General features: G+C 42.8%; 1 protein-coding gene across 2 annotated transcripts in view; it reads right to left on the bottom strand.

Annotated features, from left to right (window-relative positions):
- ERI3 (ERI1 exoribonuclease family member 3) overlaps positions 1–14,582 on the bottom strand; it is a 189,114-nt gene extending 174,532 nt beyond the window's left edge. Inside the window, exon 1 of one of the 2 annotated variants that reach the window (XM_035121856.3) lies at positions 14,445–14,582. The gene's annotated coding sequence lies outside the window, so the exon portion shown is untranslated. Of the gene's footprint in view, positions 1–9,156; positions 9,367–14,444 lie in introns of those variants that run through there. The other variant, XM_088673312.1, reaches the window with a different exon arrangement.
- Between the last annotated feature and the right edge of the window lie 8,192 nt (positions 14,583–22,774).

Below are 22,774 nucleotides of genomic sequence, written 5' to 3'. Positions count from 1 at the left end.
AGCATCTGGTGAGCACAGTAACTATCAGCAGCCAACACTAAAAGTTACTATGCCTGGCCCAGTTCAGACTCAACAATGGATATGACAAATGGAATAGAATATGAGTTGGCAAACTAAGGCCCAGGGGCCGGATCCGGCCCAATTGCCTTCTGGATCTGGCCCGCTGCGTGGATTGGCGGGGGGATTCTGATCTAACGCTGCACCATTCCCCCCACACACACACACACCACGGCAACGCCTCCTACCCCCTTCTCCTGGCTTCTCCCCACCCTGAGCGCCATTTTAAGCAGCCCCCCTCCGGAGCCAGCCCTTTTGTGCCACTCATCGTTCCTCTGCCGCCGCCAGCCCCTGCCACTTGCAAGGCACAGGTAAGTAGCCACCGGGGCTCGTCCAGAGCTGTGGAGAAGGGAGGGGAGAGTCAGGGGGGATTCCCCCCAAAAAATATAATCCAGCCCCCCACAAGGTCTGAGGGACAGTGGGCCAGCCCTCTGTGGAAAAAGTTTGCTGACCCCTGGAACAGAATGAGTAGAGTTGCACATAAACTAGGAAAACACATGTTCAGATCCCTTCTAGTGTATGAAGCTCATAGGGTGACCCTGAAGCAGTCACAATCTCTCAGCCTAACCTATCTCAGAGGATACAATGCAGGGAAGACTATGTACATACAATGAACTCCTTGGAGGAGCAAGATGGTGGTGGTGGTTTTAAAAAAGTTTGCTGATATTTGGCATCAGTGCAAACTATGTATACATATGATTAATAAACTTTTAAATCATACTGATCAGTGACTACCTTCAGTGCTACTTACTTGTACCATATTTGTGCAGCTTCACTTGTTAACTTATTCTGACCACAAGAGACCTGCATACACATGCCTAAGACCTTGGCACTGAACCCTCCCACCCCACAACCCCCAAAAAACCCCTTTTCAAGATGCTTGATCTTCAGCATCTTTCCTAAATGGATCTCCACGATAAAGTTGCTGCCTTGCAGAGGTTTCCTATAATATTGTACCCTGGAATACTGAGGAAGGATTAGAAGCATACTTGGCTTCCCAAGTTTAAAGCTTGGACTGAAAACAGAGAAACAGAGTTGAATCCAATGATGCATGAGCAGAGTTTCACTAGTGCAATGACACTTTCCCATCGTCTCCTTGTGTGCCACCAAAATATGCTCTGGGGGGTTCCCAAACCTCTGGAGCAGATTGAGGGGGGCGCTGCAGAGCAGAGGAGAGGGCAATTCCATTGCACAACAGAACAACCCTAAACTTTTAAGACCCTTCGAATCATTTGTCTATACTCAAAACTAGCATAACATGTGGGGTGAAATTATTCAATACATTAGTATGTTAGACCAAGCACACATCTTAAGTTGGCTTAGTCACCCTTACTAAAGGTAAAGGTAAAGGAACCCCTGACCATTAGGTCCAGTCGTGACCGACTCTGGGGTTGCGCGCTCATCTCGCATTATTGGCCGAGGGAGCCGGCGTACAGCTTCCAGGTCATGTGGCCAGCATGACAAAGCCGCTTCTGGCGAACCAGAGCAGCACACGGAAACGCCGTTTACCTTCCCCACTGTAGCGGTCCCTATTTATCTACTTGCACTTTGACGTGCTTTCGAACTGCTAGGTTGGCAGGAGCTGGGACCGAGCAACAGGAGCTCACCCCGTCGCGGGGATTCGAACTGCCGACCTTCTGATCAGCAAGCCCTAGGCTCTGTGGTTTAACACACAGCGCCACCTGGGTCCCATCTGGACCCAACAATACTGACTGAGCAATACCAGCATCTACACACACTACTTAAATCCATAGCTTTTCAGTAGATCTTACTGTGTCATAAAGTTCATCCCCTGGCAGGTTAGTGCTAGTTCTTCCCTCCTGGTGATGGAGGCTGCTTACGGTGGAAAACTGCAAAGCTTTAGACCTGCCCTCCATTAGTATGTACATTATTCACATCTTCCTGCTGCAAGCAGGAACAGGAAAGACCCTTTGATGACCATTAGGTGGAACAGAAAAGACTTTTCACCAAAAACACAAAGGCAGGAGGCAGAGTCCCTTGCGAACATTAGGGGTTATTTATACAACAGACACCAACTGCTCCTCTGTATCCGTTAGTCCATCGGGTAAATAATGCACGTGCCAAAATACACACTTAATGAGGTAAATAATATGCCTTAAAGAAGAACTAAAGCTGTATTTACCTGGGAGACCAGTGAAGGGCCAGATTAGAAGATAATTGAAGATGAGCAGGTCAGGTAAATACACATTTTATAACCTTCACACAGAAGGATTTTTGGTTAGAGAGATGCACTCACATGCACACATAAAGGTTAAAGACTGGGCCACTTTGCAAGTGGAGATTTTTACAGAATAGGCTGGTTCACACTGTGGTGCATTAGCACCGGGGGAGGGGGAGAGAGAAGAGGGGAAATGGCAAAAGTGAAAGATGTTGCTTCCATAAAGCAATGGACCAAGCCTCGGAAACTGGAAAGCCAAGCTGCAAAAATAATAAGCAGCTGCCCTTGTAGCCTAACATTATATTTATCCTAGAGGTTCCCTGCCATAACTACCATCTTTCCATCTAGCGCCTTTTATTGTCATTAATAAATACATTACAGCCAAATAGAAGTTAGTAACAGTCACTTCCAACCCATCATAGAGTAACATGTATTTGAGAGAGACGCCTTTTAAATCTTCAAAGCTGCCAAGCTGTGTAGCTGTAGGGCTATCAGGCAGATGTAATGCTCTGGAGTAAAACAGCTTCGCTAATATTTTACTGTGGCAAAACCCAGGCCCTCGCCAACTGCACAGGGAAGTATACAGAACAGCAAGAGCCAATGTATCAAATATTAAAATATATCCAAGAAATGTATGCAGCTGTACCCAGCACCTAGCCACACATGCTTATTTCATATACCTGTATATACACCTCTTACACATAAAATATATTTTCATGAGCATGAGCAATTAACCCTATTTTAGAATCTAGCTCTGCAATTCATACAGGGGCTAAGGCAAAATTGCCCCTTTCCCAGCCAGTAACATGAAACAAGTTTAACTGATACTTTTCTTATTGAATTGAGATGATGGGATGTCTCCCAAACCAATTCACATGTAAGGCTTCCACATACAACTGTTTTGCTTCATATTCTTAGATATGAAGCCTCCACCAGAGCTTGCCATCCTCAAGGGAGAAGATTTTCAGTCATGGAAGAAAAGCAAAGGGCAGAAGTCCATAATAATCACACATATCCAGTACTTATTTTCTTGAAAGAGAAGTGTCAGGGTTCATTTCGGTCTGGATATCCATCTTCTAATATGGAAGCCCTGCTCCAGCTTCCAGATTCAAGATATACCATGGTGTGGGAGGACCGTGGTTCCTTTTGGGTTAAGGGAATTCATTCTACATGGGCTGAGAAGAATTCTCCTTCATCACCATTTAACTTCCCAAGTTCTAAAGCACAGTACTGCTTTTAAAGCAAGTACCAGGACTCATTGCACAAATTCAGAGGGGAAGAGTTGGATGAAATTAAGAAATGCCCATGAGAAAGAGCACACAAATGGCAATACTGACATTCAGACTTCAACAAGCTACTTTAGAGAAGGGAAGCGGCAATAACATCCCAGCAGTAACTGTCTCTATAACAGCCCCAAACTTTGAAGAAGTTTTTTCCCCCAGAAGCCAGCTCATATGCCATTTTAAACTACATTTCAGTGTTCATGGCAATCTCCTCAGACCCACCGAAGTGGCATCAGTCCCAGATACCATTATGATTCTGAACAGTTGGTGTGGTACTGACTAAGGGGTGGGGAATCCCAAGTCCAAGCTGGGAGGATTAAGAAACATTAACAAAATCTGTCTGTCATATTCTTTTTAAAAAACATGTGTGTTCTGCAACCTTTATAAACTCTAGCCTGGTTTGGGCCTGCCTGGTGCAATTTGGCCCATGAGGCTATTTCCATCAAAGCAATGCCCACCCACCCGTCAGCTGATATTGCTGGTGGCATCAGCTGGTGGGCGGGACTTCCTTAAAAAGCATGCTCTGCCCTGATCCCTTCAACCTCCAAAAAGGATCAGCATGGAACAAGCTTTCCAAAGAATCAGCAACAGCAGGTAGACCCAATTTTGTCTTCATCACTGTGCAACAGAGCAGTCACTGCTAGAATCGGTCTGCTTTATGCAGACACCAGCACTGACAGAGACTGCTCCATTGCACAGCAATGAATAAACAGGTGATGTTTTGCAGCACTCTTTGAAGCAGTCTCTTCCCTTTCCCTTTAAAGACCACTGGAGCAGTGCTTCAAAGAGCACCTACTTAAGAGCAATCCCTGCCCTCCCATGCTCAGATGGGATCGCAGGGTCTGCCTTAAAACAGGCGCTCTTTGCAAATGTTCCCCCCTCCCTTAAAGAGTGCTCCAGCGATCTCTAAAGTAGGGATGAAGCTGCTGCAAAGAAGAGTTTTCAAACACTTTTCAAGTGTCTTCATCGTTCCTTTCAAGTTCTGATTGCCACAGGTAAAAATCACATAAGTGGGGGGCCATGGCACAAGACTAGGGGGCCACAGAGGGAAGTGAAGAAAACTGAGACATGACTGAGAAAAGAAAGCAGAAAAGAAAAAAGAAAAGAGAGAAGTGAAGTATTTGGTAGAATGAGATTTCAGTTGTGCAAATTATTTACTCAGCCTAACGCGGAATCGCCTTAACATAATGGACAGAGGTAATCTTCAGTTATCCCTCACAGCAATAGAACAGGATGTAAAAAAGCTTGTTTTTGGTCATGAAGCACAAGGGTCACATTGATCAAGAAATACTTAATAGTATAATTTTTATGTAATTGTATTTTGTATAAATTATAAAAATTAAAAACAAAGCCTGTTCTATTTACAAACAGAACATTTAAATTGTTAGCTTTCTACCAGTAGGATGGGGAACCACAGGAAGGAAATAAGGTCAGAAGAGGGTCACGGTTGGGAAAAGGTTGAGAAACACTGATTTATAGCTTGTCATTTGTCCAGGAGAGCTAAACCACATGCCAAGATTTGGATAACACACCAGGTGAAGCCATGGTTTAGCACAGCATGACACAGCAGAAGAACTGGGGGAAAGCAATGCAGCTGAGATCTCCTCTCCAGAAGCCAACACACTAGAGCTTAGCCATGATTTGGCTTAGCATGACACATAAACTAGACTTCTCTCTCTCTCTCTCTCTCTCTCTCTCTCTCTCTCTCTCTCTCTCTCTCTCTCTCTACTATGAGTCATGGGGAAGGAAAATGAACTAATAGGACCTGAACTCCTATCCTCCAACTACAGAAAAACCAGTTAAAACTCACTCATGTAGTTCCCACAACTTCATCAAGCATTGTTTTATGCTTTCAACTTGTCACAGGTTCAATACCTATAATTTCTTCAGTAAATAAATGAAAGCTGAACTTCTGAGTTTTCAAAAGATCATTAAGAAATAAAATGAAACGTCATCTAGATAAACACACAAAGAGAATGACGTTTTTCCTGCATGTCAAGGGTCAGATTATAACCTTTAACTGAGCAAACCATCCCAACTGGCCAGTCATGTCAATATTTCATATTCTCCAACTATTACTAGGCTACTCCATGTTGCTATAAAATATGGCTAGGCATCATGAAGTACTTTAACAGATTCAGCAGTGTGACATGGAAAAATGTACAACATTCAAACACCCAATAAATCGGGAAATATCCACCTGCAGGAGTGCAAGATAAGACATTTATAGACCATTACAGATTATAGAAACTTGCCCATGATTTCATCTCCTGCCATTGGTAACTTTTTCTTATGAAATACTAGAATGCTTTTTAAAAAGAGGAGGGGTTAGTTTGCTCAAGACATTCTGGCACCCAGGGCAAGTTTGTCTGTGCTCTTGGTCACTAGTATATCATACAAATAATCCTATCATTTTTTCTACTAATTGGAAAGAAAACTACCATATGTCCCTAATAAACAGCTCCTTTCAGATGTTGCCTCCCCAAGTAGACTAAACAAGTGGAGAGGAGTCTCACCTCCAATGCACCCCATTTGCCCTATCCCCATCCTCAATTCATAAAGGTAACTGCACAAGAAGGGGTGCCTACCCTGTATAGACGTAGGCATTCCACATACTGTGCAGGGTTTCAAATTGCATTGAGCATGTTCACATGTACAGTTGTACAGATGATGGTGCCCCTTCTCAGATCTTAGGCCCTATGCACAAAGTTTGTATGTGGAGCCAACATGTACAGTTACACAGCCCACATTTACTCTGTGCGTTGAGGGAACATGCAAAAGGAACTACAGTGGTACCTCGGTTTACATACACAATTGGTTCCAGAAGTCTGTACTGTACTTAACCTGAAGCGTACTTCAACCTGAAGCGAACTTTCCCATTGAAAGTAATGGAAAGTGGATTAATCCGTTCCAGACAGGTCCGCGGAGTACTTAAACTGAAAATACTCAAACCAAGGCGTACTTAAACTGAGGTATGACTGTAATGGCATGTGTATATTTTAAGCATTTTTATACACTTCAGGAACCAGAAATTTCACAGAGAAGAAAAATGAAAATTATATCTGATTCGGATGTTGAAAGGTGCTGATAATGTAGATGTGCCTGAGGTTGAGGTACTATGTAAGTAACAGAAAGTTACCCACACACTCCGCTCAAAATAAATGATACAAGCTATTTAGAACACAAATATATCAATCCAATAAAATATTAAGGGTAATTTAAAAATGTTTCAGAAATATTTTACATTTGAACATGGCAATACTGGGGTGTGATGAGCCATTCCAGTTGGCTGCTTTATTAATTAATTAATAATGATGTGATAATAATTAATAAAAAATAAAATAAAAAACAGACCAACACGGCTACCTACCTGTAATAAAAAATAAGACTGCTAGAAATATTAAGGGGATACAATATCTTAGCTATAGGAGACACAGGTTCTTGAAGTGTGTGTGTGTGTGTGTGTGTGTGTGTGTGTGTGTGTGTGTGTGTGTAAAACGGTCAGAGTTGAGGCCCAGCACAGCCTCCACACACTGTAGGTGAAATTAACTTGGAGCTTCCAATTGTTCCAGAAAGTTACCTGACCAAAATAACTACCTAGAAGATTCATGAAGATTCACTTAAAGCTTAATTATATTTTATATTTTGATATCCCTGTAGAACAGAAGCAATATTGTATTGAAATTGGAGCTTGCGGGGGCTAGGAGATTTCCCTTCTTTGGCAGGAGATAGCAATTCAAATGTATTAATATCCCATTTCACATATTCCAGGGCCAAGTTCTGGCACAGAAACCAGGTTGCAGGACTAAGCCCTGGTAAACTCTGGCTCAATTGAGCTCTGATACTAAGCTAGATGGTGTGACCCAGGAAGGCACCACTTATGCTGCATTATGTTCCCAGCTGCACTACACTGTTTGCCAAGGGACTACTGAGAAGCCCTAGCACCAAGGCTGCTACACAGCTTGGATCAAGAGATATCGAAGGAAGTGTGTGTGTGTGTGTGTGTGTGTGTGTGCACATCCATCCCCAAGAGAAAGAAGAGGGGGAAACAAAGGCAGACAATGGCAGGGAAGAGAGACCTTACCTGCCCCATGAGAAATGCTTAATGCCTGCCTTGCAGTTACAAAGAACAAACTAGCAATGAATGATACTTAGGCATGCAACTAATTTTTGCAGTGAGACATGTTAGCCTATGAATCTTCGTTTTATGGGATCTTTGTGCATAATACTAATATTTAAATTTTACAGGCAAGTGTAATTAAAACAAATCAAACCCATGCATGGGCATAAATGAGACAGATAATTCCAATAGCTGGTTTTCAACAAAAAAAAAACCCAGATAAATTCATACTACAGTCAATCATTGGCATTTGTTGGCATCATTCTGTAGCCAAGTGCTGCAAGGTTGTTGTTCTTTTGTATAATTTACTAAGGTTATATTCTGGGTTACTGCCCTTTTATTCTTTGTGGTTCTGTCACCATTAAGTCCAATGAGGAAGCATATTGCATCTTCAAAATATACGCCAATCCAAATGCAGCACCTTCACTCCATCCCCATAATACAAGATCATATTTGCACTGTAGTGTGTACAACCTGTAAACTGTCGTTTTGTACATGAGATGACCCACCCATTAAAAGATTCTGGGTCTCAGCCTGAGGGCAGTTTGGTGCACACACAAACCAACCAGCTGCAAAAGCCTGCACTGGTATGCTAAGAGCTGGAAGCATCCTATGCCAGAAAAAGTCCGTGTATGCAATGGAAAAACCAGCATTCACTTTGTAGGGATGTAAGGCCATAGCAGCCTTTCACTTCACCTAGCACTTTCAGTGGGAAATGTACCTATTTTTCTACACTGGCAACATTGTCACAGTAGGAAAGCAATAAATGAAACCCAAGTACACTTCCACTAATCTCCATTCAAATTGCTAATATGTACATCATATTAGCTCCGCCTATTAAAAGGGGCTTCATCACCAGCACCAGCACCAGCACCAGCGAGAAAAAATGTATACAGTATATTAAAACATAGGTAGGCAAACTAAGGCCCGGGGGCCGGATCCGGCCCAATCACATTCTCAATTCAGCCCACGGACGGTCCAGGAATCAGCGTGTTTTTACAAGAGTAGAATGTGTCCTTTTATTTAAAATGCATCTCTGGGTTATTTGTGGGGCATAGGAATTTGTTCATCCCCCAAAAAAATATAGTCCGGCCCCCCACAAGGTCTGAGGGACAGTGGACCGGCCCCCTGCTGAAAAAGTTTGCTGACCCCTGTATTAAAACATTAAAAACAGAATGTTGTGATGCTTTCAAAACTCAAAGTGTACAGAATATATATTTTTAAAAAATATTCAGAGAAAGACAGAAAAGAACAGAGGGTTATGGGAAAAATGGATCTATGACCACGGTGCCATAACTTCCTCTCCCGCTTTCTCCTTGTGGCAGGAACAAGTGTGCCTCTGTTTAGCGTAACTAACCTATGGTGAAAATTAAGATAGAGACTCAGTCTGTCAGGAGGGATTAAATTATCTTCATTTATATGTATGGTGTTAGAGGAGGGGTAATACCTCTTGTGGGGGGCATATTGTGCTCCTTCTGGGGTAGTTTCTCCAACTTTGGTCCCCACCCTGCACTCACCTGTCGCCCCTAGAAGCTGTCAGCATGTGACAGCAGCCACACTCCGGGAAAGAGCTTTGACTGGCTGGCTAAACAAGGTGAGGGTAGTCGATGGGTCTCAAACTCTCAGTGAGTTAGGGTCCGCCCCTGCATGCGAAGACAGTCTCTGGCAGATTGAGCAGACAAGACCAATAGTGGGTCCAACAGTCAAGAAGGTGGTTTCTGTGTGTGCTGCAGAGGGAAGTGAGGGGCAGATGGGGCTCATCAACCTAGAAAGGTAGTCCATTTAGGAGAAAGAAAACTCTGATCCTAATCCACCGCTGCCTTGCAAAAGAAAAGGCTGAGGAGTGAACCCTACACAAATCCAGAGTGGAGTCCCTAAGAGGGTTGGATGGCACCTTGTATGCGGCAACTCCTTCAGCCAAGCTGGTGTCAAATGTATTGCTCTGCTTTCCTTTGGACCACATCAGTGAGGCCAAAAGGGAGGTTTTGTTGTCTGGGCAGCCCAGGACCTCCATACACACTGCCCAGGCTTGTGCCCCAGAGAGGTCACTTCGGTGCTGCTAACCCAGAGGTTTGACTTCACCCCTGAAGGTGCACTCCACTGTCTTTCAAGACAGGCAGATGCCAACAGTATTCTGAACCCATAAAGCCTACAGTCCAGTTTATACTTAAACACATCTTGAGTGTATTTGAAAAATGTACTCATTAGCATGATGACCGAATGCAGTTAAACTGGTTTAGTGAGACATGAACAAGCCTAGCCTCCTCTCAGTTTTGCACATTGCCTCCTTCCCACATGTACAGGACGTTCCGAGGAGAACTTCAAAAGCTTTCACTTCTATTTTTGAATAACCATAGCTTATCATGACATTTGTACCCAACAAATTGTGGTCATTCTTAACTATGGATAGTTTCAGATAAGCTAACTTCAAACCAAATTTCCTGAAGCTGGTTTACTTGAAACTAGCCACAATTAAGATTAACCTCCATTTGTTGTGTTTGGATGGTTAATTAAAAGGAGAGATGGCAGGAACCCAGGAGAAGTCTAGGCTCATGGGTGTCACACTAAACATAGTTTAGTGCAGGAGTAAGGAACCTTTTTCAACCCACGAGTCAAGCCCAGTTAAGTCTCATGCTCTACCGACTGAGTTATTTTACTATATCCAATGAAGATTCAGTGAAATAAGTAGATATATAAGATAGGCGCCAGATGGCTTCTTAAACCAGGGTTACAGTCACCAAAATGGAATGTCTATTGCCATTTTGAAGCCAGGCAGCTTGAAAGTCGTATTTTTCAATATGACTTTTTGGTTCCTGAAATTCATTCTAATTGTACAGATAAAATATAAGAGATATAATTCTACAGGATGTGTCGTTTGTGAAAACAGTCAAGATCCAAGGACCCCCAGGAATGCACCTTCAGATGTTGGAGATGTCAGGCACCATCCTGGTGCTCGGGCATCTTCATTTGGTCGCAAGTGGCCGATAGCCAGGTGCAAAGTGCACATGGAGAATTTTGAACACTGAGTGAAATCCACAGGTGGTATCCTTAACCACAGTGTGCGGAACTTTTTTGGCCCAGCAGACCATTTCTTTATCTTCCTCCACTGCTGCAGGTTGTACTCAGTGCTTCCCAAGCACAGGACTTGCGAAGCACTTTGCACAGCGCTTCTGAACGGCCCGACAATCAGCATTCCTGTCAGTCAGATCAGGACTGCAATACCTCAAGAACCGCCTCTATCCATATGAACCTACCCAGACACTGCAATCATCATCTGAGGCCTTTCTCCATATGCCTCCTCCATAAGAGGTCTGGAGGGTAACAACACGAGAACGGGCCTTTCCTGCAGTGGCTCCTTTGCTGGTGGAATGCTCTCCCCAAAGAGGTTCAGCAGACACCTTCATTATACACCTTTAGGTGCCAGACAAAAATATTCCCTTCAACCAGGCTTTGGGCCTTTTTAATGTGTTTGGGGGGGGGTACTGGTTTGTGGGGAGTAGGCTGTTCTCGTTTTATTATGTATTTTGTGTTTTTTATCTTATATTTTTACGTTGTGAAACTGCCCTGATATCTAAGCTACCGGTATACTAAACAAATACATAAATAAATACATAAATAAAATAAAAAATAAATCATATAAATATAAATATGGCTTGCCCAAAACAGTCTCATAGGCCAAATGGGGAGGACTGGTGAGCCAAATTTCACCTGCAGGCCTTATGTTATCCCAACACAAAATACTGGAACCCTGTGCATAATTTATATTTTGTCTCTTGATGCAGACAAGAATCCCTACACCAAAGAAACTATGTGTGTACCATAATTAATAGAGCCAAAATGAAGGTAGGCATTAAAATGTTCTCTTAAGGAACAAAACCAAACGTGAAATCCTTCATCCAAAAGAGGTATTGGAACAGGATTCAGTTGCGGGGGGCGGTGGTGGTGTTAGAGAGGAGGTCCAACATCGTTATTCTAACAGCTTGGTAAACCTATATGAATATTCCTAGCTGATCACATTTATTTTCTTTTTACTAAAACAGGTTTCTGCATCTAGTTTTATAGTCCAGATTCCAATAACTTCCATTATATGGCACAATCCTACATATGGCTATGGGCCAAAATGGCACTACCCTGGTTTAGAGTTAGTATATGAATAGCAGGGCATCTGTGCATTTAACAGATGTGTGACAGGCAGAAATTTCAGTGTGGAAATACAATTGTGGGGAAAGCCTCATCTAATGGCATTCTGTTAGTTAGACATCTCAGCACTTGTATGTGACCCCTAATTTATTTGGCCCCTCTGTATCACCTGCAAAGTTGTCACTGGTTTGCCTATGATAAACATGCAAATTTTATTGAAATTGATGGCCTCTTGCCAGTAAGGTGGAGGGACTAAATAACATGCAGTGTACTAGGTACAGAAAACCCTACTGGCACCCATGAGCCATCTTTTGAATAAGTGAATCATGATGGTCAAAGGATAGAATTCACTGAACATTTCATATGCAGTAACTGTAGAACTGACCTACTGTAAAGCAAAAGAATATGTAGGTAAATATTCCATCCTATAATTGAAGAATCAGCTTAAAAACTTTATTTAAAAAATCAGCTTAGCTTCAGATATGCTTGGAGCATATCTGAAAATCAGCTTAGCTTCAGATATGCTTGGAGCATATCTGAAACCACAGGTTTTCTTACCACTCCTCAGTGAGCCATTCACTTAACAACTTTTGGCACATCGATTATTTTTCAAACAAAATAATGAGCAAAATCTCACATGCCAAACTTACATACAAGTGTCCTAAGCATTAAAAAAGGACTACAAAAAATGTTTTAAGTAACACTACAAAAATAGAAAAATGTCTCACAAGGCAACTATTTTCAGAAACTCCATAACAAAACTGCTCCTCCTAGCCACCCACTCTCCCATTTGAGATAAAGTACAACACTCAGTTAACCATGTCTTTTCTAGATCCTCAAGACAAACCTGTATAGCTTTCAAACTGCTGTAGAAATCCCCCGAACCTTTCATAAATTTCCAATGACAAGCTTCCATGGGTCACAAAGAGTCGGACACGACTAAACGACTAAACAACAAGTTTCCCTGAAGCACAGTATACCCACAACTGTTTATTAAGTGTTGGCACATTCTGGAGTGTGTTCTTATTTCTTGAGTGATCATAAGGCCCAACTACACCACACACAAAGTAAGTGTGAAGATATTCTTCAGCAAAGAAATTAATATGGAAACAAACTCTGGAAGCCACTGAACTAGAGGCAACACCACACAAGCCTGGCCATGGTATAGCAGAGAAATCTAATTCAAGAATCATAGCAAGCTAGAAAGAATGCTAACTCACACCTCTCCATCAATATATCAATACATTCATTTCTAGGTGATATTCTTATAAATGGAAATGTGGCAAACAGTGTACATTGTGAAGGCAAGTACTGACAGAGTGATCCTCCCAACAGTGTTTTACTCAGAAAGACATCCCACTCAATTCAACGGGATTGAATTCCTGGTAAATGGTTTAAGATTGCAGCCTAAATGTGCAGTGGCAGGTTCCTTGTCCTTGTGTTTCTCCAAAAGTATACTTCCCCGAAGTCCACATACCCACTTTTATATATCTTAATATTTACCACTTATCCATGCTTCTATTCAGTTACTGGTGCAATTTATGCATGTATGTGAATATATATATTAAATGGTTAGTTTTTTCCAACTCTAGAATTCCATGGGGCACCTGCAGCTCTCAGAAACTTGCTGTATCAAATACAACCCTTAAATATTTAAAAAGAAATAATTTTATTAACAACCCCAATCTACCCATCACCACAATTCCTCCTGTCACTACAGTCCATTGCCTTAGATTCTGGATTGGTCTTTACCAGATCTCAATTCTCAATGCATCCATACCTGACATAACCCAAACACAGCAGCATCACTTCTGACCCAAGTCTTAATTCTACACTGGCCTCACTCTTCCAACTCCAGCTTTTCTCAACCTTGGGTCCCCAAAATGTTGTGGTACTACAATTCCCATCATCCCTAAGTAGCAAAACCAGTGGTCAGGGATCAAGGGAGTTGCAGTGCAGCAACATCTGGGGACCCAAGGTTGAGAAAGGCTGAGCTAGATCCTTTGTGCAGTATAGGAACAACCTATAACCCAATTAAACCAAAACCCCTTACTTCCAACCCCTGGCCAATACAATCTGCCCTCTAGATCTGATATACCCTCGTGTCTCAACACTACAAGAAGATCCTAGGCACAGGGGGAAAATACTGCACCAAAGGCATCCAGCCCCCTCCCCGCAAACCACGGCATTGCTACTCCGTGTTCGCAGTCTCCTATGCAAATTCCTCTATGCCCAAAGGCACGCGAGCACACACCGGCTAGCACAGGCCCAGCACCCCCCAATGCACCTTTGCCAACCAGGCCTTACTGGGTTCTCCCTTGCATCTATCTCAGCCCATCCCCCACTCGATCTTGGTAACTCCGTTTCTCTAGCGCGTCCCACCCGCGCTGACAGAGGCACCGGCGCCCCTTGATCCAAATACTTGGTGAGATCCCCTCAGCCCGTCGCTCCAGGCCGAGCTCTACCGCCCAATGCCTCCTGCTCAGCTCCCCCAATCCTGGCCGTAGGGCCCAAGCGGCCCCTTAAAGCCCCATCCAACACGCCCCTCAGCTCCACGCCTCTTAGGTATCTCCCTATCTAGCGACACCCGACACCCCCGCCCCCCAGGACGGCCCCGGCCACCCCCATCCCTCAGCACCACGAGTCCCCAACAGCAACCACTCACCTTCGCGCCCTCTGACCCTCGAACTCACTCTAAGCGGCAGCCGTAAGAACCAACCACAACTGCGGTTCCCGCCTTAAGGGGCGGGATTCCTAGATTCGGACATGCGTACACTAAGTTTGCCGCGAGCCGCTCTCTCCTGTGGCATCGTGGGAAATGTAGTTTTCAGACCTTTCAGCAATGAAGGGAGGCGGAGATGTGTCTGGCTGGAAGCATCCCGGAGCTCGCCCTTCCAAAGAAGACAGGAACCCTTGGAATGGAGATTAAAGTTATAGCACGGAAACTGCTTTTAACACACGAGTTTCATATCATTATGTGCGCTCAGATTTGGCTTTAGCAGATCTTTATAATTTTAGATTCCAAGCACTTTGTTTTAATTCAGATACACTATCTCGTTGCAGAACAATTCTCTTTATTGGGGAATGCCTCACAAAAGCAAGCATATTTAGAAAAGTGTGTTATGTGTATTTAAATATATCCTAGTGAATTTTTATACTTTAAATATTAACTTTAAAAGTTTTATGTTATACAAACATAAAGTATGTATCTAATAAAGTTGACACTTAAGAGGGGATAAACCAAGAATTCTAAATGAATAGTCAAGTCTTGTTTTCTTTGGGATAGCACCCTTTTAGATAAGACAATTGCTCATCCCTATGTGTCAGTGGATTTGTATTTACACACCTTTATATTTAACCATCACTATTATCTTAATTCCCCCACAGTGCCTCTGGACTCCTGACATAGTTTCAGCTTATGACTCTACATTCCAGCCCAGAGGAATGAAGATGGTGACAGATGCAGTCTTCTGGTCTGGTGCTCCCCTCAGAACCAGCAATATATGCAACTACATTCTGCTTGGAGAAGACCCATTGAAATTAGTGGATCTAATATGATCATGCTTATTGTCTTAATTGGGTCTACTCTGATCAGGACGACTAGCACTGGATGCAGCCCCTAATGTAGAAGCATATCTTCCAGTAACAGCTTCTTTTCCCCTCTTCCACAGCTGAATGTAGCAAGGACAACAAACCTCAGAAAGGAAAATTGTGGGTTATATACATATATATATACCACCTTTCAAAATAAAATTATTCCCAGAGCAGTTTGCTTATTAATTAATTAATTAATTAATTACATTTATATACCACCCGGACTTTTTCAGCTGGAATTCACTGGAACTCAGTTCTGACACCTCATAGATGGCTGTAAGAGAACAAGGGAGGTGTTCCATTATACACTTCTTTTTCTAGAAAAATAGTACTGTATACCACCTTTCCCTCCAAGGAGCTCAAGGTGGTACACAACTCAAACTCCCCCCAGTAAAACTACTTAAAATATCATAATCATTTCAACACAGTATTTATTAATTTGTTAAAAGCAATATGCCAAACAGTAGTTAAGCAGAGTACTGAATAGCTCATAATACAACAAGTTTTTTGTGCTAATTCTGCTTTACTGCTTCACTACTTTAACACTGTGTACTTTCTTATTCCTGATTCTTATATTTTCTTGGTTCTATTTCTGGCATCTATTTTGCAGAGCCTAATCTCTCATCTACATTGTCCATGTAATTGCCTTTGATTTCATGCTCAACTTGGCTTGAACCTATGATTCCTGACTGTCTGGCTACTATCTTTGGCCCACTCCTGTTATCTCCATGCTAGGCGCAGTAGGAAGGGCTAAAGAGGAACAGGCAAACTGAATTAAATGTGGGCAGGGCAGACCAGGCAGCCAGTCATAGGCACTGTCAGTGCATCCTATGTATTAGATGACATCTAATTCTCTGATCAATGGTTTGGTTTGAGGATTAGGAATGAATTTTATGTGCAGGTGCTCTCTTCCTCCCGCTTCCTCCCCTCACATTGGTTTGATTAATAGTTTGATTAATAATTGTTTTGATTATCAAACATTTTGCTGCACACTGTGATTTGAACAATCCCTCAGGTAATTCTTTATCTTCCAAACTGTTTTTAGGACTGTAGAATGAAATATCTGGATGCATTTTATTTCTCTAGGAATCATAGAATCATAGAGTTGGAAGAGACCACAAGGGCCATCCAGTCCAACCCCCTGCCAAGCAGGAAACACCATCAAAGCATTCCTGACAGATGGCTGTCAAACCTCCGCTTAAAGACCTCCAAAGAAGGAGACTCCACCACACTCCTTGGCAGCAAATTCCACTGTCAAATAGCTCTTACTGTCAGGAAGTTCTTCCTAATGTTTAGGTGGAAGCTTCTTTATTGTAGCTTGAATCCATTGCTCCGTGTCCGTTTCTCTGGAGCAGCAGAAAACAACCTTTCACCCTCCTCTATATGACATCATTTTATATATTTGAACATGGCTATCATATCACCCCTTAACCTTCTCTTCTCCAGGCTAAACATACCCAGCTCCCTAAGCCATTCCTCATAAGGCATTGTTTCCAGGCCTTTGACCATTTTGGTTGCCCTCCTCTGGACACGTTCCAGCTCGTCAGTATCCTTCTTGAACTGTGGTGCCCAGAACTAGACACAGTATTCCAGGTGAGGTCTGACCTGAGCGGAATACAGTGGTACTATTACTTCCCTTGTGCTATACTCCTATTGATGCAGCCCATAATTGCATTGGCTTTTTTATCTGCTGCATCACACTGTTGACTCATGTCAAGTTTGTGGTCTACCAAGACTCCTAGATCCTTTTCACATGTACTGCTCTCAATCCAGGAGTCACCCATCCTCTATTTGTGCCTTTCATTTTTTATTTTTTGCCCAAGTGTAGTACTTTACATTTCTCCCTGTTAAAATTCATCTTGTTTGCTTTGGCCCAGTTGTCTAATCTGTTAAGGTCATTTTGAAGTGTGATCCTGTCCTCTGGGGTATTAGCCCCCCCTCCCAATTTGGTATCATCTGCAAACTTGCTCAGGATGCCCTCAAGCCCAGCATCCAAGTCATTGATAAAGGTGTTGCATAAGACTGGGCCCAAGACAGAACCCTGTGGCACCCCACTAGTCACTTCTCTCCAGGATGAAGAGGAGCCATTGATGGAGGCGCCCTTTGGGTTCGGTCAGTCAGCCAGTTACAAATCCATTGGATGGTAGCATTATCTAGCCCGCATTTTACCAGCTTCTTTACAAGAATATCATGGGGCACCTTGTCAAAGGCCTTGCTGAAATCAAGATAGACTATATCCACAGCATTCCCTTCATCTACCAGGCTTGTAATTCTGTCAAAAAATGAGATCAGATTACTCTGACATGATTTATTTTTCAGAAACCCATGCTGACTTTTAGTGACCACAGCATTCCTTTCTAGGTGCTCACAGACCGTTTGCTTAATGATCTGCTCTAGAATCTTTCCTGGTATTGATGTCAGGCTGACTGGGCGGTAATTGTTTGGGGCCTTTCTTTTCCCCTTTTTGAAAATAGGGACAACATTTGCCCTCCTCCAGTCTCCTGGAGGACCTCTGATTATTACATCGGATTTGGCACTTTCAACAGAGGTTTCATAGGGATTGGCCAGAGCTGTTATGAGGAACTGAAGACCAAAGAGCCAACTATGGCTCTTCTGGATGAAAAATAGAGTATGGAGCAACCGTCCTCCACTATCTGAGGCCTCTTAAAGAAGGATTTGTGGTGGGTCCTATATCAAGAAAAGCTGTTAAAAGCACAGGAACTGTGCCAGATTGGGTGCGGGGGGAGTCCTCTTGTAGAAAAGGCTTTGTTTTAAAGCAGCTTAATTAAAATTATGTGTAAGGGTTACAACAGATAAAGTTATATGTGCAAGAGGTAATATAATTTGGCAGAATAAGGGCAAGATCTCGTATCTCAACAGCACTCAAGTCAGTGGGATGGTGAAAAGTAGGGAAAGAAATGGAATAACTTGAAGTGCTTTGTATGCTCTTTGGCAGTTTTGGCCCTGAGAAATTGGGATGGGATTTAGGAAGCACAGGGAATTGCAACCTATGGCTGCCATTGCCTCAGGCCAGGGTGGTCTGCCATAGGTCCCCCACCAAATTTAGTACTATCCCATGGAGAATTAAATTTAGAGCTCTTCAAGAGCTTCAGCATCAGCCAGAATGGATTACACAACCGTCTTGTTTCTGAAAACAGTTTCCGTATGCCAGCATAATCACTTCGGCTGAGTACAAATATTGTGATGATGTCTGTAATACCCATAAGGAGAAATCTTGTATTATGCTAGGTTCTGTTTAACAAGTTAATAATGTGTTGGACCAAATCCTTAAGTTCCTAACTTTGCCAGTGGGACTAATTAACCATCTTGGAGGAAATGCTAATATTCACAGTGAACATTTTTATATTCTTGTTGTTTCTTGCAACCATGCCTTTAACTGCAATGTGTTTGGCTTAGAGACATTACTTTGAAGATATTTATTGCCTAGTTTCTCTCCTCAGTTTTTCTGCTGCTTTAATTTCCACCAAGATATTATGGAAAGTGACATCAGTAATAACTGTCACAGAGGAAAGGTGTTTCTATGTGTTGATGTTAGAAAGAAGATGCAATCCCACAGATCTGTCCAATTCCCCTGAGAATGACTGTAGCATGAAAAATGGAAAAGTCCATATTAGGCCAATATACCTTAATTAGACTGATCAAAATATTGCAAAATAATGTGCAAGCCTTTGAGTTCTCCATAACGTCATCAGGTTAGATTGTAAATGGAGAGAGGGGAGAACTGATTTATTTTATGTTCTTGTTATTATTCTGAAATGGCGGTCAATATGAAATATTCAGCAAAGTGGGATACAGCTTAAATGGGTAACAAAGACAATCAGGATGAGGATGAAGACTAGTTTTAGAGTAACTAAGTAGGTTCCCCCCTTCATGGATCAATGCCTTGTCGTGGCGAAGGGGCTTGAATAACTCGGAGAAGCTATGAGCTATGCCATGCAGGGCCACCCAAGATGGACAGGTCATAGTGGAGAGTTTTGACTAAACGTGATCCACCTGGAGAAGGAACTGGCAAGCCACTCCAGTATCCCTGCCAAGAAAACTCCATGGACAAAGACAACAGGCATATAAAAGTTATGACGCTGGAAGATGAGCCCCTCAGGTCGGAAGGCGTCCAACATGCTACTGAGGAAGAGCGGAGGACAAGTACAAGTAGATTCAGAGCTGATGAAGCGGCTGGGCCAAAGCCGAAAGGACGCTCAGTTGCGGATATGCCTGGAAGCGAAAGGAAAGTCCGATGCTGTAAAGAAAAATATTGCATAGGAACCTGGAATGTAAGAACCATGGATGGAGGTAAGCTGGATGTGGTCAAAAATGAGATGACAAGAATAAATATCGACATCCTGGGCATCAGTGAACTAAAATGGAAGGGAATGGGCGAATTCAGTTCGGGTGACTATCATATCTACTACTGTGGGCAAGAATCCTGTAGAAGAAATGGAGTGGCCCTCATAGTCAACAAAAGAGTGGCAAAAACTGTATTGGGATGCAATCTCAAAAATGACAGAATGATCTCGATACGAATCCAAGGCAGACCTTTTAACATCACAGTAATCCAAGTTTATGCACCAACTACCGGTGCTGAAGAAAGTGAAATTGACCAATTCTATGAAGACCTACAACACCTTCTAGAAATGACACCAAAGAAGGATGTTCTTCTCATTACAGGGGATTGGAATGCTAAAGTAGGGAATCAAGAGATAAAAGGAATAACTGGCAAGTTTGGCCTTGGAGTTCAAAATGAAGCAGGGCAAAGGCTAATAGAGTTCTGTCAAGAGAACAAGCTGGTCATCACAAACACTCTCTTCCAACAACACAAGAGACGACTCTACACATGGATATCACCAAATGGGCAGCATCGAAATCAGATTGATTATATTCTCTGCAGCCAAAGATGGAGAAGCTCTATACAGTCAGCAAAAACAAGACCTGGAGCTGACTGTAACTCAGATCATCAGCTTCTTATAGCAAAATTCCAGCTTAAACTGAAGAAAGTAGGAAAAACCACTGGGCCAGTAAGATATAATCTGAATCAAATCCCTTATGAATACACAGTAGAAGTGAGGAACAGGTTTAAGGATTTAGATTTGGTGGACAGAGTGCCTGAAGAACTATGGATGGAGGCTCGTAACATTATACAGGAGGCAGCAACGAAAACCATCCCAAGGAAAAGGAAATGCAAGAAAGCAAAATGGCTGTCCAACGAGGCCTTACAAATAGCGGAGGAGAGGAGGCAAGCAAAATGCAAGGGAGATAGGGAAAGATACAGGAAACTGAATGCAGATTTCCAAAAAGCAGCAAGGAGAGACAAGAGGGTCTTCTTAAATGATCAATGCAAAGAAATAGAGGAAAACAATAGAATGGGGAAAACCAGAGATCTGTTCAAGAAAATTGGAGATATGAAAGGAACATTTCGTACAAAGATTACCATAATCAAGGACAAAAGTGGTAAGGACCTAACAGAAGCAGAAGACATCAAGAAGAGGTGGCAAGAATACACAGAGGAATTATACCAGAAAGATATGGAGGTCTCGTACACCCCAGGTAGTGTGGTTGCTGACCTTGAGCCAGACATCTTGGAGAGTGAAGTCAAATGGGCCTTAGAAAGCACTGCTAATAACAAGGCCAGTGGAAGTGATGATATTCCAGCTGAACTATTTAAAATTTTAAAAGATGATGCTGTTAAGGTGCTACACCCTATATGCCAGCAAGTTTGGAAAACTCAGCAATGGCCAGAGGATTGGAGAAGATCAGTCTACATCCCAATTCCAAAGAAGGGCAGTGCCAAAGAATGCTCCAACTACCGCACAATTGCGCTCATTTCACACGCTAGCAAGGTTATGCTCAAAATTCTACAAGGCAGGCTTAGGCAGTATGTGGACCGAGAACTCCCAGAAGTGCAAGCTGGATTTCGAAAGGGCAGAGGAACCAGAGACCAAATAGCAAACATGCGCTGGATTATGGAGAAAGCTAGAGAGTTCCAGAAAAACGTCTACTTCTGCTTCATTGACTATGCAAAAGCCTTTGACTGTGTCGACCACAGCAAACTATGGCAAGTTCTTAAAGAAATGGGAGTGCCTGATCACCTCATCTGTCTCCTGAGAATTCTCTATGTGGGACAAGAAGCTACAGTTAGAACTGGATATGGAACAACTGATTGGTTCAAAATTGGGAAAGGAGTACGACAAGGTTGTATATTGTCTCCCTGCTTATTTAACTTATATGCAGAATTCATCATGCGAAAGGCTGGACTAGATGAATCCCAAGCCGGAATTAAGATTGCCGGAAGAAATATCAACAACCTCAGATATGCAGATGACACAACCTTGATGGCAGAAAGCGAGGAGGAATTAAAGAACCTTTTAATGAGGGTGAAAGAGGAGAGCGCAAAATATGGTCTGAAGCTCAACATCAAAAAAACCAAGATCATGGCCACTGGTCCCATCACCTCCTGGCAAATAGAAGGGGAAGAAATGGAGGCAGTGAGAGATTTTACTTTCTTGGGCTCCTTGATCACTGCAGATGGTGACAGCAGTCACGAAATTAAAAGACGCCTGCTTCTTGGGAGAAAAGCAATGACAAACCTAGACAGCATCTTAAAAAGCAGAGACATCACCTTGCCTACAAAGGTCCGTATAGTTAAAGCTATGGTTTTCCCAGTAGTGATGCATGGAAGTGAGAGCTGGACCATAAAGAAGGCTGATCGCCGAAGAATTGATGCTTTTGAATTATGGTGCTGGAGGAGACTCTTGAGAGTCCCATGGACTGCAAGAAGATCAAACCTATCCATTCTTAAGGAAATCAGCCCTGAGTGCTCCCTGGAAGGACAGATCGTGAAGCTGAGGCTCCAATACTTTGGCCACCTCATGAGAAGAGAAGAATCCTTGGAAAAGACCCTGATGTTGGGAAAGATTGAGGGCACTAGGAGAAGGGGACGACAGAGGACAAGATGGTTGGACAGTGTTCTCGAAGCTACGAACATGAGTTTGACCAAACTGCGGGAGGCAGTGCAAGACAGGAGTGCCTGGCGTGCTATGGTCCATGGGGTCACGAAGAGTCGGACACGACTAAACGACTAAACAACAACAACAAGTAGGTTCCACTAAATCCATATGAGTTGTTATGGGTAAATGTGTAAAAAAGGAAAAATGGGTCAGGTTGCTAGGAGCCTGAAGGTTGCGAGTGAGAGCAATGCCATATGTACACCACTCCCTGGTTCCATATTCAATCATGAAAAGAGATTATAATATTTTCTACATCCATAATTATGCACTGAAAGATCAACATCTACCATTCTTTAACCACACTGAATCTGAGTACAAAAGGGTGATGGAAGTGCATTGAGGAGTAACTAATCCAAGTTTTTACTTAAGACTTAACAAG

The sequence above is a fragment of the Zootoca vivipara genome, chromosome 7 (assembly GCF_965207765.1).
Source record: "Zootoca vivipara chromosome 7, rZooViv2.hap1.1, whole genome shotgun sequence".
Lineage (NCBI taxonomy): Eukaryota > Metazoa > Chordata > Lepidosauria > Squamata > Lacertidae > Zootoca > Zootoca vivipara.
Note: the sequence above shows the minus strand (reverse complement) of the source record. Positions and strands in the feature narration are given on the sequence as shown.